Below are 16,940 nucleotides of genomic sequence, written 5' to 3'. Positions count from 1 at the left end.
CCCTCTAGGCTCTTGAAATACTGTCCAAACGTTGGAGCCACCTAGGCTCTGAAAACAACATGCCCCCATAGCGTTGGAGCGGCCCACTGCACACACGGGGCCGCTCTGACTCTGTGCCTCGCACCGAACACCAGGGAAATGCCTCAGATTATACCGTTGGAGCCTCGTGGGCTCAGAGAAAACAATGTCCCGTAACGTTGGAGCGGCCCGCTGCCTTCCGGGGCTACTCTGAGTACCAAACGAACTGCCCCCGTATGCGTTGGAGCCTCGTGGGCTCCCAGGCAGAGAATGCTGTCCCCTTTGGTGGAGCCTCCTCGTGGGGGGGGCTCAGACACGCACAGAGACCACCCCGAGCCCTCTCCTTACCGGGGTCTCCTACGCGCCGGCTCTGCTCCTAATGTCGGCTCTCCTGAGGCCGGGCAGCCGAGTCGCGCTGCCTGGCTCTCTCCACGGCCTGAGGGGTAGGCTCCCTCGGTCATTTAAATCGAGAGCGGGGTGGGCACCCGCGATTAAACTACAATAAGCGGGGTGGGCACCCGCATTAGTCATAAACTGGAAACGAAGACGCAGGGTGGGCACCTGCATAAAATTAGCGCAAAAGCAGCGGGGTGGGCACCCGCGAGACCAGTATCACGGGGGAATCCCTACGTCGGGATTCCCTCGGCGGCGATCGCAGCCCAGCGCTGCCAAGGCCCACATGTTCCTCCTTCCTGGGGGAAAAGATAGCGCTTTTCAGGCGCTAGGTCAACAGAAGGTCCTGAAGGCATCAGGGGGGCAATGTAGGGCCCAGGGGCCAGCACACAGGGCCCTCCAGCAGGGAGGCAGCCCCCATGGCGGTCCCTCCTGGGCCCCACCAGCAGCAAGCCCCCTCCTGCCAGGATCCAAAGCAGAACAAGCAATAAAGCGCTCACCAGGCGCTAGAAGTAAAGTCCTCCAGTGTCCAGGGCATCCAGGGGCTGGGCAGGGCCCAGGGAGGCAAGCCTTCCCCTGGGCCCCAGCAGCAGCGCGCCCCTGGTAGATTCAAGTGCAGAACAAGAACATTTTCATGGGGTCACAGCCCCTCTTTTAGACACCAAATCCCTTTGTTCTTGGTTCAGGGTGAGGGGGAAAACCAGTCGCAGCTGGTTAGGGAGCACCCTTGATGTGCTCAGCCCCTCACTCTATTCACTGGCAGGGCTAGGGTCGTCAGTCGCACCACAGGGGGCGGAGCCAGCATTGTGTGGGGAAAGCCCTGCCCTATTCAGGACCCAGGTGTACTCCTCCCACCCACCTAGCTGCTGATCTCCCTATTCACCACCGGGTGACTCCTCCTGACTCTGGGGAATCCCTAGCCCGTCACATGACCTCAGCCAGCCAATCACGCGACAAGGCACACATTTTACACTGCACACCGAAGTGCCCACTTCTAGAAGTGGCACTTCCATACTAGCTACACGCACGCCGCACGCATCATTGCGCAGCATTTAACCACACGAATCTGTACATATCAGACTCGACCATGCACACCCCACGCATCAGGAACTACCAGGGACGCATACATTCCCCATGCATTCCTATGGGAGGGCAGGCCTATCTCACCACATGCACTCAGAGTGCGCACGCACTTTACCCTGGGACCCAGGGAAAGTGCGCAGGAACCAAAAACCACTATCACCAAGTCACCAATAAAAGCAAAAAGTTTCAGGGGTGAACTTGCCAGAAGGGCCAAGTCCAACAGTTTGATATAACACTTGCTTCACTCTCTGGGAGGGTTCCATAATTTTTGTAAGCGCACTCGACACCAAGCTGCTCATTGTTATGTCTTCGTCAGGGGTTTCACAACGTATGCATCTGTTTAATTTAGGTCCCTGTCAAATGTATCTTTTTATGTATTCTGAAGCCCTAGCATCGACCTAGTAAACCTGGACCTACACTTGAAACTCCTGCTCTATGCGTAATCTTTTGGTGTTCAGTATGTCCAAACAGAGCCTAATTTGTGCCGGTGGTTTCCAGTGCTCAGCACCAGCACTTATTTCACAGTCTATAAGATATTTCTTCCCTAGGTGGTAGGCCCAGTAAGTATTAACTATATATGTACGTGTTATCCTTGGTGTCTGCATGGTATGTCTTCGCATGCTGGCCCACCCTGGTATGTTGAATGTGCATCATCATAATGTTCATGAGGGCAGCAGTGCACGCCTGCCCTTGACATGCCATTTCCATTGGATAATTGAGAGCGGGCTCATGGCTGAGCTGGACTGAGGCAGACTGGGAAAGTTCAGACCAAACTTTCCACAATGTCATAGAGCAGATTAAAAGTGCGTAGCATGCATTCTTAAATCAGCCTGCACTGAATGGACATACTACATTTGACGTGCTCGTGGTCAGGCCCACTACCAACTACACTCATTGTCGGGTGCAGGTGTGCACGTGTCTTTCTGCCCTCTTTAAAAACTGCCATCACTCTACTTGTGCTGCACGAGAGAGGCAGCATTACTAGGAGCAGCAGGGCAGCAGGCACTGCAGGCCATTCTGAACTGTAGCCACCCGCCTGCACAAGTTAATTGGATCACCCATCCAGTCAGCACAACCGTGACCCACGGTGACCAGCAATCACCCCTCATGGATCAGGTAAGTGGAACAAATCATTGTTGGCGCTAGGAGGAGGGGTGTGGGGGTGGATGTGTATGTCATGTTCATTCGCGTGTTTAGGCCTTTAAAAAGAAGACCGTGGGTATTTTTGTAGTGTTTTCTTTTCTTCGACCCGTTACTAATTCACAATGTCTGCTGACCTCAGGTGGGGTAAACAGGATTGCAAGGGTACAAGACCGCCTTTAGTAGAAGAAATATCCAAAAGGAATAGCAGATTTCTATATGAGAACGCTGTGTCTAATGGTCCAGTTGCTGTTGACTTTATTGAAGTGAAAAGATGGGCTGATGGGGTGATGAGAACCAGAAGAAAAGAAAAACTTTTACAAACTGCACCCACAATCCAGAATGAAATGGATGCGCTTTTTGATTTAAATAAGCTCAAGGAGGTTAGCTATTGGCAGGAAAGTATGTCTGCATATGAATTCCACATAGTTGCTGGATTTTCTCTTATTTTTTATAAATATAAAAATCTATGTGAGCCACAACAGATGGATTTCCAAATCAATTCAACTTTCACTCGACTTTTGTTATGGCAAAGGAGTCTGAGTACTTTTTCTGCTTAAATTGTGCGTGTTTTTTTTCATTTATTCAAAGGTCGGGTCAAATGAGCATTCACGAGAGGAGATCATGTGGCCTAGTGACTGCAGCTGCCAACCATGAAGCACAGGGAAACCCCTTTGAATCCCCTTGCGCAACACATTGTGAATCCGACAAATCTCCCTTTTGCATGAAAACAAGTATAATGTAGTTTCAAGTGTTGAGAAGTGCTTGTCTGCCCTCAGTACAGGATCGCACCATGTACAACTGCCAGATATAAAATGCGGATTCGGCTTGTCATCTGCTCTAATCTTATCCGATATGAACTAAGGAAAAAGCATTAAGACTTGATATTAGAAAGAGATACCCATCTAATCAATTTGACTTTATGGCACAGTGTGAAACTTGAAAACCTGAGGTCAAAAATAACTACCCTGCTTGCCCAAATCATGTGATCATAAACAAGTGTTTTTTATTTCACCTAACTACCCATTGTTGAAATTGTGCTATAAATGCAATGTTTGCTTTTTTACCCCCACCCACAAATGTAATCAGGGTGAGAACCTCCTTTACTTTAGGAAGTCTAGCTCACAGAAATTCAGATCAGGTATTACACCTAGTGTTAAGCTGTGCCATTGGTGGATGTGAGTGGAGCCACTGAAGGAAATGGGTGGGGCCGGGGAAAGCGGGTGTGGCCTCTCAAGAAAAATTGTGAGCGCCTGCACTTATTAATTTACAAATTAAGTATTATGCCTAAAGCCTTTAATTTCATAATTGACGCTATTGCTGAAATAAATAGTTTCATGTAAAAGGAGTGTGACTAGCCTTACTCCAAATAAAAATGAAAGTGAAAATATTATTAATCACACTGAGTCCCAAGCAAAGATCTCTGTATGTTTGAATATTCATGCAAAAGGAAGACATTTTAGCACAGCACGGTCACTATATACAGCAAACTCATTTTACCCCCCTCATTCCATGGCAGGTTTCTGTAAATAAGTGCTAGCATGGAGAATGAATTCCAAGATATACATGAGAAAACACTAAAAATACCGTGGACGGAACCAAATTCATATTCAGGAATGCCATTCCTTGAAACCCATTAATATCACAGACCTTGAGACGAGCATCTTTTGTGCCATAAAATGCAAAGGAAGATACATTTCCAGTGAAACTGAAAACTTGAATGTACTAATAACGTGTCAAAGGCAAGATAGTTGAAGTGACAAAGAATGGCATTAGACAACCCTTAACTTCTTAATGGCCTTGATCTTAGCTTACAATGCATCTTGTAAAGGTACTTTGTCATACTCATAGTAATAAAGTGCAGATAACATATTCTGTTTCTTGCTTACTGTTTCCATCTTTTTTTTGCTTGCAATTTCTCATGGGAAACCTATCTCCTCGCATATTGTAGTAGCACAGAACCACACAAAAATAGATGAAATGAGGTAGCTTCTGAAAAACTGGCAGACTGAAGAAAAGTTGAGTATTTTAAGTATCCTATCGGAATTTAGCATGTAAGAGCAAGGTTTTTTACTCACTAGAGAACAGAGACATATTTTGATTACAGTATATTAATGGTTAATGCCATTTCTAATGAGTACAGCTGATAAAGAATTTTTCCAGAAAATAAAATGGCATAGACATAGTAACATTATTTGTAGAAAACATTATAGCTTTGCTCCTTAGGTCCAATATTCACAAAAATGTCATGCTTCACTCTTTCCATAACGCTGGAAATCTCTAAAGCATCAAACTGTATTAACATTCACAGTTTGTGTGCATTGCCGGATCCTTCTGGTTCTATTTAAGTTTAAATACCTGAATGGAAGTTTTTAAAGGAGTTAACAAAGTTCGCTGCTTGTGCAGTAACAAGATAATACTTATTGTTTACAGTAAAAGGAATGGGTCCTATTTAATTGTTTTTTTTAATTTATATCCACACAAAGACAAGATGCTTAGCAAACACACAGTTTTAGGTCAAGTTCAATACAGCTGCTTGGATTTGCTGTGAAGCCTTGAAAGTGGGGGGCCAAATAGGGATTCTAAGTTCTACATCCACTGAGCAGCGAGGAGTCGAGGAGTCGAGACCTTTTCCAGCAAGTAAAGGAGATGCGCATTTTGGCCTTTCCCAACTCAGTTCTTACCTCCTACCTTAACTTTTTCTAATAACTGAGTGAAATGTTTGGTATCCAATGGGCAAAAGATCAGATTACATATTAGTTAATATTCGGCAACACGAAGAGTAAGCAAAACTGAATGCTACATTGCAAGATGGTGGCCGCTAAACATGAAAGAGAAAGAAAAGACGATGTAAACATGGTTTTAACTTCTCTGGGTGTTCATCTGATGAGGTCATTTTTTAAATGTTTTTTGCAGTCTTATTTTAGGCGTGGGCAGAGAACTCCGCTCCTCCAGTGGAGTGTGCGGAGATTACCCTACTCTGCGCTCTGCTGAGAACGCGGAGTAGGGAAAAAAACTCCAACTCCGCAGCTGAGTGGAGTTAGCCAGCCCCCCCCCTGCTAAATTGCCCCCCCGCCTCCACCCCCTAATAAAATAATAGTGACAAGCTAATTTAAAGGAAATAAAGTCACTTACCTGTATTGCGGCGTCCCCGGCTGCCCCCCTCCTCGTTGCCGCACATCTTGCATGAACTGCATACGCGCATGTGCAGTTCGTGCAAGATGTACGTGATGAGGAGGAGGGCAGCACGGGGACGCCGTAATACAGGTAAGTGACTTTTTATTACTTTTAAATTACCTTGTCACTATTATTTTATTATAGGGGATGGAGTCGGGTGATGGAGCGGAGTTCCACAGAGTTTTCACCCAACTCCGTGGACCTCTGTGTAGTTTCACTCCAGCAGCTCCGCCCGGGCTTATTTTATATAGCGCAAACGCGATTCAAAATGTATTGGAACACTTTAATTACACACCAGGGGGCATATCAGCAACAACCGGCGATAATTATCACTCAGCGTTTTTAGCGTGAGGATAATTATCGCCAGGTAACGTGGATTTTTATCGCTGAGATAGCGTGCTATTAGCACCGCTTATCTCCTCAGCGATAAAAATCCTAGCGCTAACTGCCTAACGTGAGATTATCGCTGGAAACCCAGCGAAATTCTCATGTAGTGTGGCATTAGCTTGCGGATAGGGACTCACAAACTTAACCATGATATCCACCTTCCATAGGATATCATGGCAAAGTCAGTCCTGAAGCAGGCGTAAGGAAAGTAGCGATAACAGGGGTTATCGCTACTTTTCTTGCCGCTATGCTTCATAGCGTGGGGCTTGATGATAGGAGAAATGTCGCTTAGCGACATTTCTCCTGTCATGTTAGGTCAGGAACGGCCACTTTGCATCTCATTAGAGATGCAAAGCTGGGCGTTAGGAATCCCCACGCTAAAGCAAGGTTTCACGCGTTAGCGTGGCCTTGCTAATTAGGTGATAAAATTATCGCCGCTTTTCGGCCAAAAACGTCCGCAAAAGCGGCGATAACTTTTTATCGACAGCTTGTAAATATGCCCCCAAATTCGTTACACAAGAACGGATTCCTTTCCTTTTTTAGGCACGGGAAGATTAGCTGATTTGTCTAGAATCACAGGATGTTGGCCAATGCCAAGACTCAAACGTGGTTCCCTGGTCCCAAAGTGAGCAGCTCAGGCCATTACACCACCTCATAACCAAGTTTGCAGTCTGACTTGTACTTTATGAGACATTTAAAACAATTGAATCGATCATCCTATCATTTATTTAGAAAGAGAAAAGTCCTAGGATTGATGCTGCTTAACTAAAGACGTCTATAGACAACAATAAATTCCAATTTCGTGATTTTAACCCGTTAGGCATACATCTTCAGGCTTTTCTACCTATCAGGAAGCAGAAGTCAGATTAATTCCAATAATCAAGCCTTCTAAGTTGCAGAAAACAGGCTGACACAAGTTAAACAATGACTACGATGGGTGATTATCTCAGCACAATAGAAACAAAGTGCCTCATACTCATTGTTTTGAAAACAAACAGTGGAAAGATGATTTTACTTCCCGCTTTACACTTAGGTTTTAAAACATTTTTAGTGTGTGGCTACCTTGTGACACTGGGACAGTGGTTCCACATACAGAGGATACCAAACATGACAATGTGTGAATCACACAACAAATTGGTTCTGTGCCCAACATATAAGGGAACAGACGAGAACCACATAGGTATTTCTCGTGGTCTCTTAGCATGACTAGCATGCAAGCCAACCGGGAGCCGGACCTCTGAATGAGAGGGCTTGCTTAAAGGGCAACGAAACCACAGAAAGCTGGTGCAGCGATTTAGCATGCTTGTCAGGCAGAATCACCCATCAGCTTAAATGCATTTGTACCTGTCAATAATTGACGAATATTCAAAAATATTCACATTTATGAAGAAAAATAATTACTAAGGGGTCTGGTTGGCAACGAATCACTGGACATGATTCAGAATAGGAGACCAGAATGCATAAGCCAGTGGTTGCATATAGAGATTCCTAAAACACAATAAATGCCACCACTGGCCAGGACCTGGGCAAAAGTGCCTGGTAGGCAAACCCCTTAAGACAGTGGGATGGGGGCACTGTTAGACTTTGCATACTTGGCATGGGTTTCCCCTGTATTTTTCCTTTTGCCTCCTGTGTTTTGACTGTTTGTTGGACCACGTTTTTACTGGCTTAGATACTTTGGGCACTTTGCCACTGCTGTTCAGTGCCAAAGTGCAAGTGCTCCCTCTGTAAATTGTTGTCATGGATTAGTGGACCCTTAATTCGCTTATTTGATTTATTACTAAGACCCTCGTACAGTGCAACGTGTGTGCCCAGGGCCTGTAAATCAAATCCTGCTAGTGAGCTTGCAGCACTGATTTTGCCAGCCCCACAAGCAGCCTTGCAAAAGGTTCTCAGACCTGCAATTGCAGTGTCTGTGTTCAGTTTAGAACTGCAATGTCGACCTGACAAGTACACCCACTAGCCAGGCCCTAACCTTCCCTTTTCGTACATGTGAGTAACCCCTATGGTAGGCCCAAGGTACCCCTGTGAGCAGGGTGCAGTGTCTGTGAAAGGTAGGACATGCCCTGATGTATGTAGCATGTCCTGATAGTGAAATACTGCCAATTTCGTTTTTCACTATTGAAAGGCTATATGTCCCATAGGATCGAATGGGCAATTTACTTTTAAGATCTTATAAGTATAACTGCCCATAGGAACAAGAAAGGAACATGGAGTTTGGTATGCCTCTTTTAGTAAGGATGATTTTTATTTCCTGGGTTTGAAAATACCACTTTTAGAAAGTGGGTATTTTCTTGCTTAGCCATTCAGTGAGCCTCTGCTAGGGTTTTGTATTGACTGTCTGGCTTTGGAGTGACAGGGGCTGGGAATGTACATTCTGTTCAGACAACCACTTGGGGGGTGAGGTGTGTCCTGCCTTGCCAGGGTGAGTCAGGTTGTGCTGACTAGACATGGGCTGTATTTAGAATAGGGGGAGGAGATTTCCTTTACACCTGAATGGGCCTGGTCTGCTTGGACAATGCTATCTCTACCTCCCACGGAAAGCTGTACCACAGAGGACAGAACTGGTTTTGACTAAGCACAGAGCCTCTCTGACACCAGAGAACAAAGAGAAATGGACTATAAATGTTGGGGCCCAAACCCCTGAACTTTAGATTACTTCTGGATCTCAGGAGGAAGCTTTGCCAAGGAGAAGAGCTGGGAAAAGCTAAAGGAGAAGTATTGCCCCTTTGCTGTGTGCTGTCTGGGCTTGGCCTGCAGTAGCTGTTTCTGCCAAGGAGAGAAACTGTGTGTGTATCCTGCTTGAAAAGTATCTCCAATGGCTTGGAAGTAGAGCTTGCCCCCTGTTCAAGAAGTCTCAGGAACAGCAAAGACTTCACCATCCCTCTGGGCCCTGTCTCTGGAACCGCGGGTTTCAGTTGCTACAGAGGAGAAGAGTAGCTGACTCCGTCACCGAGTATGTCACTGGCTTTGTGTCCTGCAGGCACCACAGAAGGCACTGCCGCACTTTGCACCGCAACCCTGGTCTCTCCGACACCGTTTGGACGACCGTCTCTGAGTAGCTGCTTGCAGTGCGTCCTATGGGCACCGCTCCGCCACGCTTCACTCTGCCGCCCAGATTTCACCAACACCATCGCTGCCCTCTGGATCATTGACCGGCTCTGTCGCCTTCACTGTGACCTGCCAGCACCGCATCAAGCACCGCCTCACTCCGCATCAAAGTCCTGGTCTCACCGGCACCGTTGGTCGATCGTCACCGAGCAGCTGCCTGCCTTGAGGGCAACGCGCGCTGCAGAGCTTCACTTCACAGCTCAATCGCAACGGTTGCCCCGACCAACTCGTACCAATAGGATCGGACGCCACGAAAAAGGAACTGTCTACGAGTCTGTCGATGCTACAGGTAACCCGTACCGACGCGGTTGGCTGGAACTGTTAGACCCTGTTGTTTTCAATATCGCAGTTGCCCCGGACGGAGCTACCGACTTGGAAGAACTGTTTTTGGGCTATTTCTGCAATTTAAAGGTCATGTGCATCCTAATGTAACGTAACTGGTGCTATGTAAAGCGCTTTGATACCTGATTGGAATCGGGTCAATTTCGCGCTAAATAAAACTCTGCAAAAAATAAAAATCGTGCAAAATACCTATTTTCCAGTATTGTATGTTGAACTTTTGCCGTTTTTGGTCTTGTTTCGTTTAGATAAAAAAAATTGCTATTTTTCTAAATGGGTGTGGTGTCCATTTGTAGTGTTTTCACTAACCTACTGTATGTATGCACACATGCTTTACACACTGCCTCTAAGATAAGCCTGCCTGCTCATGCCAAGCTACCAAGGGGGTGAGTAGGGGTTATTTTAGAAGTGTATCCCCCTTGCCCTGACTAGGAAGAAGGGTCCCTACTTGGACAAAGGTTCAAACCGTTGCCAACTAGAGACCCCCATTTCTAGCAGGCACCAATTCAGATACCATTACATAGAGCACAGAGAGTGTGTCCCTAAGGAGTTACAGGTCTATGACTTGTGGCATCCGTTGTGATCAGTGGTCCCACCCCCTAGTGCCAAAAAGGGGAAAAATGCAACAGAATGTCAAGGCATAGGAAAACTGGTAGAGGTAGTACAGATGCCCGGATGGCTAAGGACATTCTTTAATTCACCATCTCTACCAACAACAAGTCAATACAAATCAATCAGGTGTAAACATGGCCAGACCTCTTTTTTATACAGTGCAACAATTAGTAATTCCTTGTGTTTATTGTACAATTATATTAAATGCCTATATATTGAAAATAAGATAAGGACAGAACTCATTCTGTAATAGCATATAACCTAATATATTTTCTTACAAATGACAATAGAAATATTGTTCCATTTGCTTTTCCACACAAAGACTAAGAGCCTGATTTAGATCTTGGCGGAACTAGTCCCTCCTCGCTTTTTTGGTGGACTTCCTGCTTGCCACATTGACGGTCCACCCACCGTATTTAAATGTTGGCTGGTCAGGGTAGACTTCAGCATTCCCAACAACTCTGCCAGGAATCCTCATTGATGACAGTAGAGGTTGAATCAGCTGTGAGCGCGGCTCCAGCCCAGATTCCCACAGTCCAGATTACAATGTGCATTTCCTCCATGGCAACTGTGGCCAGAATCCCTCCTACTTCACGTTGGTGGAATGAGCAGAAATGATGTAAAAACGTACCTTTTTGCCTGGTTCCTGATTCCACTTCAGTTTTGTATCCTCTCGTCCAGGTCCCTCCTTTGCTGCACTGACTCCACCACGATAACAAAGGACTCATTTGCCACTGAGATCCATGGTAAGCTACTTTCACATTTGTCCTATGTATCGTCTATTAACAATTGTTGTAGCCTTGTGTATGTCTGCATTGCTCTTACATGCAACATTTTTCCTACATGTAATGCAGTTGTGTTCAGTTTCCTACTAATCAATGAAAACTCTGCACACCTGTATTGACGCTTAAAGAAAATAATATTTACTGTTGTGGTGATTGGGGATGTTCTGCTAGTGGTGCCTGTGGGTGTGCATTCAATAGTGTGTTTATGTTGTGTGAGTGGCATGCAATACATAACACAAAGGAACATAACACATTGCCTACATATGTATTTCATGTAAGTAGAACATCTATGTGTATTGACGTATAAATATGTTGTACTTACCAGTCTCCACACCCTCATAAACCTCACTCCGTCAGGACTCCGCTGCCAGGACACCACCAGCACAACAGGAAAATCTAAACCAGCTCGGAGCAATCCTGCTGGCATGATGGCGAAGGAGTGCTGTTAGCCAGCACAGAAGACCTCTGTGGCGGTGAGCTTCTGTCTATAGCTGCAACATCTAAATACATTGGGGGACTGCCGTCAGCTTGTCGGAGTACTTGGGGCCACCGTTGAGGTGGGCTGGCGGTAGTCCTGCCAAGATCTAAATCAGGCCCTAAATTGGAGGAAAATATGTAAGAAAAAGATACTTTCAAAATCTCGGTAAACACTTTGTAGGACTGACTTAACAGCACGGTTGTCTCTCGACTTTATGTGATCAATAGAAAAAGAGCTTTCAGAAGTACTACTGGTAGAGGGGCTTAGTCTTCATCTACATGCTGGGTTTCTTGAGTGCAGCATTTATGTTGTGTTCTTCCATAGAAAAAGAGTAGATATATTGGGCCTTTTTCCTTATTAGAAAGCTACTGCACTACATAGCTGGACTAAACTGGGTATGGTGGCAAACCAATGATCAAAGGTTATAGGCCTGATCTCTTTATCATGAAAAGTCACAATAAAGTCAGTAAGTCTGAAGTATTTATTGTGAAAATCATTTGACATGCCAAAATACCTTTAATCATGAATTGTTATAAGACTGTGCTACAGGCTGTAGATGTGAATTTTGTTACATGAAATCTCACTGATTACCGGAGCAGAAATTATTTTTGGTCTTTATCTTTGACCAACCTTGGGGGTAGAAGATTTTCACTGTGATAGTTCTTGTTAGACCCTTTGTATATTGCTTTGCCAACTGTCACTTTGCACATGGTTGTAATTTTATAATGTATTCATTATTGTTGCCAGCATTTGCACACTTCAATAGGATTGTGTTGGTTATGATGATGTCTATCCAGTGGTAAAGGCTACAGGCATTATTGGCTCACTAAAAAAAGTTACATCAGATTCCATTGATTTGATAGTTGTATTATGAAAAGTTATGACAAAGCCAGTAGACCTTGCTTGCTTATTATTGGAACACATGTTAAAAGCAATAGGCTTCTAAGGGTGGATTGCCATTACACTGTGCTAAAGCCTATAAGTAATTATTTTGTCACATGGTATGTTACAGATCACAGTAGTAGGCAAGTGATTGGGTGCTGTGGACCCAGTCGAACAAAACTTGGGGATAGAAGATTTGCACTTTGATAATCCTTATTAGACCCATTTAGGCCAAAGCCCGTTTGCATCCACGAGGGAGGGGTTGGGAGTAGGATGCAGGTTGTCCGAGGGGGTTGGGTGTATGCTCAACTTTGAATATGATAAGAAAACAGAACTCCTCAAAACAAAAGTTACAGTGATGTTATATAGTTGTGTGGTAATAAGATCTTAGCTTACAATAAGAAAACCAGGGAATTCACTACAAAAAGGGTTAACATGTCCTTAAAGTTATGTGTGGAGATGAAATAAAAACCACCTTTTAAAAACCATAAAAAACATTTAAATGTGTCAGTTTAGTAAATTAGCTATAGCTTGCAACCATGTCAGGCATTGATAATGACTTCTCACACTACATTACATATGACATGTTAAATGACATCATTGATGACATCAACATCAGTGATGAAATGATGCAGTCCTTGCGATAGTATCCTATTTTTGTTACTGTATGTCATGTTTTATGCAGATCAATCCAATGGCATTGACTTTAAAGGGGAGGTCGCTTCATTCTTTCATATACTAATACATTTGGCACCTTATGAAAGATCTGCATTGAATGTGGCAGGCCCTTATCATGTTGAGCTTACTCTAGATATATTGAGTTTGATCAAAATATATCAAGGAGGAGGCTCTGTTAAATAGGATGGTGAAAAACGTCTTTATTTGCAAATACCTTTGACACTGGTATATAAATTGGCATGGTATGGAGGTTTTTTTCTTTTAGTTTTTCTATTTGTTGTGAATTTCAGTGTTTTCCAATGTTTCCAAAAATTGGAAAAATCAAATCAGTGGTTTTTGTTTTGCTCCATATAACATTAAGGGGACGGTGTTTTTCCATTGCTTACAATCAAGTTGGTTTTTATTTCCTTCCATCCCTCCTTCATTCCTATTGTTAATTTGTCCTGTTTTCTTTGAAACTCTCAATTCCTTTTTCTATAACATTTCCTTCTATATACTTTTACAAATAACATTTCATCATTACCTCCCCATTATTCCCTCACCTCGGGCCCGATTAACAGAACTAATCTGAGACAAAATCCTAAACTTACTACTTTTGGTATTCACAGAATGTACTTACTACTTTTGGTTAAGCTTACTACTTTTGGTTAAACTTACTACTTTTGGATAAGCTTACTACTTTTGGTAATCAAAGAAGGCATTTAGTAGTAGTAATTAGTTTACTACTACTAAATGCCTTCCATATACATTTACAAAGAACTGCACTTTGGAAAGTTTGATCTCTAAACTTTTGAGACACAATGAGAAAGATTCAATAATTGACTCATTGGTGTATGATTGTTTAATTAGCCCACTCTGGCATGTAGAATGGTCCAACAAAATATACTTATTATTCTATATAACACGGTTAGATTTGGTAAAGCACTCTCGGGCACTATTGATTTCAATGAAGTGATTCTAAATGTAATTGATGAATGAAATTTCACTTATGACACGATGATACATTATGCTAAATTAAAATACTCTCAGAGTAATAGTTTGGTGTGTGCTATATAAAATATAATAATAATAACATTTTTTTTATTGTTTTGTAGTTCTTTCTTAAAATTGTGCATAGAATTTCATCCTAAAGAAACAATGACAACAGTCTTGTTTTACAATAATGAAGAAAATAAGTTAAAAATAAGTCAGTATGACTTAAAATCTCTTGAGAGTTAAATTGAACATTTCAATTTATCAATATGTAAATAGATCAAAAGTTAGCGAGCCCATATAAAATGGGAAGAAAGTAAGGAAGGAGGTTTTGGTGGGGGGTAGGGGGGAAGCAATAAAGACCAAGAAAACAGGTAGATACAAGAGTGATAGCATATACAGTATATGTCTAAGGTATGAGAAATTAAGAGCAATAGCTTTTGAAGGGATAATATCTATCTAATGAAAATATATTACTAATAAATCAAATTAAAACATTGAAATATAAAAAAGACTGTTAGTCAAATGTACGAGTAAAATGTAAATGCAAGAGCTTAAGGTGACTTATGCGTAGCAATGTTAAACAATGAAATTAAATCTGTGTATATTTTAATACAGGTTATAAATTAGCTATAGCAGCTGGAGGTTCTGGATGAATATTTACCATTCTACAATATATAGTTGTCATCTGAAGGGAGAGAGAGGGATGATTATAGCTCACAGTAAAAGGGAAAATATGATACGCCTAGTTTTTGAGCCTTTCTGCCATAAACTTTGTGATACTTACCTGCCATGAGGGGAACGGCCATTGCTGCAGGGCATCTCTGATCTCCACTCGGCCCACGATATTTGCCGCCGTGAGGGGAACGGCCATCGCGAACCACATCCCCCAGCATTCCCTGCTTTCGGCGCTTGCTGGTGACAGTGCCTGGCAGCGCCGGCACACTACTTAGGCCGCCAGGTGCCCCCGCAGCGCGGGACGCGCGCGGGCGGCGCCGGGCAAAGGGCGGGCCGTCTGTGGCCGTCCGAGGACGGAAGAGGTCGGGTCGGGCCTACTTATTTTCACGTGCCTGTTGGCTCCAGGATACTTGTATTGAGCATGGTGACCAGATAAGTTATTAGGTGTCTCTTATTGTTTACTAATTGTCTTGATTTGAAACTATTTGCGGGACACCTTACGATTGTACACTGTCATCTACTTTCCTCTTTTGGGGGTTCCTGCAACATGGCTACATCTATTGCCAATTCCAAAGGGGGGCTGGAACATTGGATGCTTATTTAAAACGGGCCGAAACAGCGGTGGCTAAAGAGATATAATTGGTAGAAAGGAGGCTATCTCTCGATCCATCGAATGTTAACATTAATAAATCGATCAATTCATCATCTACCGCTTGTACGGGGATCTTCATGTATCCATGGTACCACTACAAAACCAAGGTCCACTAAATATATTAAATGCTCCCTGTTCTCTTGCTCCTAGCCCGATGCCCTCACCCCCCAACACACGCACTAGGCAGGGTCGGGCTGAGCTTGTTACCAGAGTTAAAGAGTTACCTAGGAAGCGGAAGGCTGATAATACCACTAAGGGTAGCAAATCACACGCTAAACAAGCGAGGAAAAGTAAACCTACTGTTGTCCAGAGTCCTCCAGTAACAAGCCAACAACCCCAGACTAATAAACCCAAGTCTCACACAGAGGGAGTGCAAACGTCTTTTACATCAAACAACCCTATTGAGGGCGACCAAATGCTTAGATTCCTGGGGGCCTTAGAGGAGCGTTTTAAAGCTCTGATTAGCCCTGTTCTGGAAAAACTTGAGCTAATCGACCATAGGTTGATAGCCTTGGAAAGTCAGGTATCAAATCATCAGGGCTCTTCGATGAACACCAAACAGACAGCCACTCGTTCTGATTGCGCTCCCACACACTTACCGCTAGTTATAAGTTTGAATGGTGATGCACAAACACCTAGGGATCAGGTAGCAGTGCAAATAACGACCGCACCAAACAATTCAGCTACTAAGAGAAGTATTATCCCTGGTTGTGGAGGTTTTAGGGGTAGTCCCAATGGTATTCACCCTACCTCCCATAAACACATAAAATTCCATCTTCCACCCGAGGCGTGCCCGTACACGATTATTTTGGCCAATGTTCCCAAAATATTGGATGGCGTAGAGGAACACTGGTCCTCACTTAAAAACAAAGCATTACATCATATGAATTCCAGAACTGTGTTGGGCGATAACCTGTTCAAAAACTTTAAGATGGTTCGAAGGGTGGATTGAGTGGGGGATACCAAAAAGGTGATGGGTGGAGATTGTGTCGTTGTTAACTTTGCATCTCCTCAATTGGTTGATCATATCCTACGACAGGCAGGTTCATTGAGGATACACCAAGATCGTATCAATATACTGCCCTTAGGGTATTTTTACCCCCCACGCCCCACAGCCTATACTAGAAGGAGAAATCTTGCTCCTTGTTATGATACTTATGCTAGACCCATTGAAGTAAGCAATAGATTTGAGGAGTTGAGCTCTCTAGATTGTAATGACTGACTGCCTCATGGTCAAGATCAGGGTTTGAGAGAACCCAATTTGACAAATTTTTCTGTAGGTAATACATCACCTGGTGGAGGGCTACTAGGTGTAATACCCCCAAAACCAAGTGAAGTGGCTCAGGATAGGCCATATATTAATATTAACAGTCATGTACAAGTGGTTTCGAATCAAGGGAACCAAGTCGTTGGAGACCTGCAGGAAGCCTTAACATGTGGCCCCGAGATAGGGATGATGACAATATTTACTATTCCTTAGTCTCCTGGAACGTGGCAGGGCTTAGAAATAAACTTGTGTCATCCGATTGGTCTAAATTCCTGGAGAATAGGGATA

The sequence above is a fragment of the Triturus cristatus genome, chromosome 6, assembly GCF_964204655.1.
Source record: "Triturus cristatus chromosome 6, aTriCri1.1, whole genome shotgun sequence".
In the NCBI taxonomy this organism is placed as follows: Eukaryota; Metazoa; Chordata; class Amphibia; order Caudata; family Salamandridae; genus Triturus; species Triturus cristatus.
Note: the sequence above shows the minus strand (reverse complement) of the source record.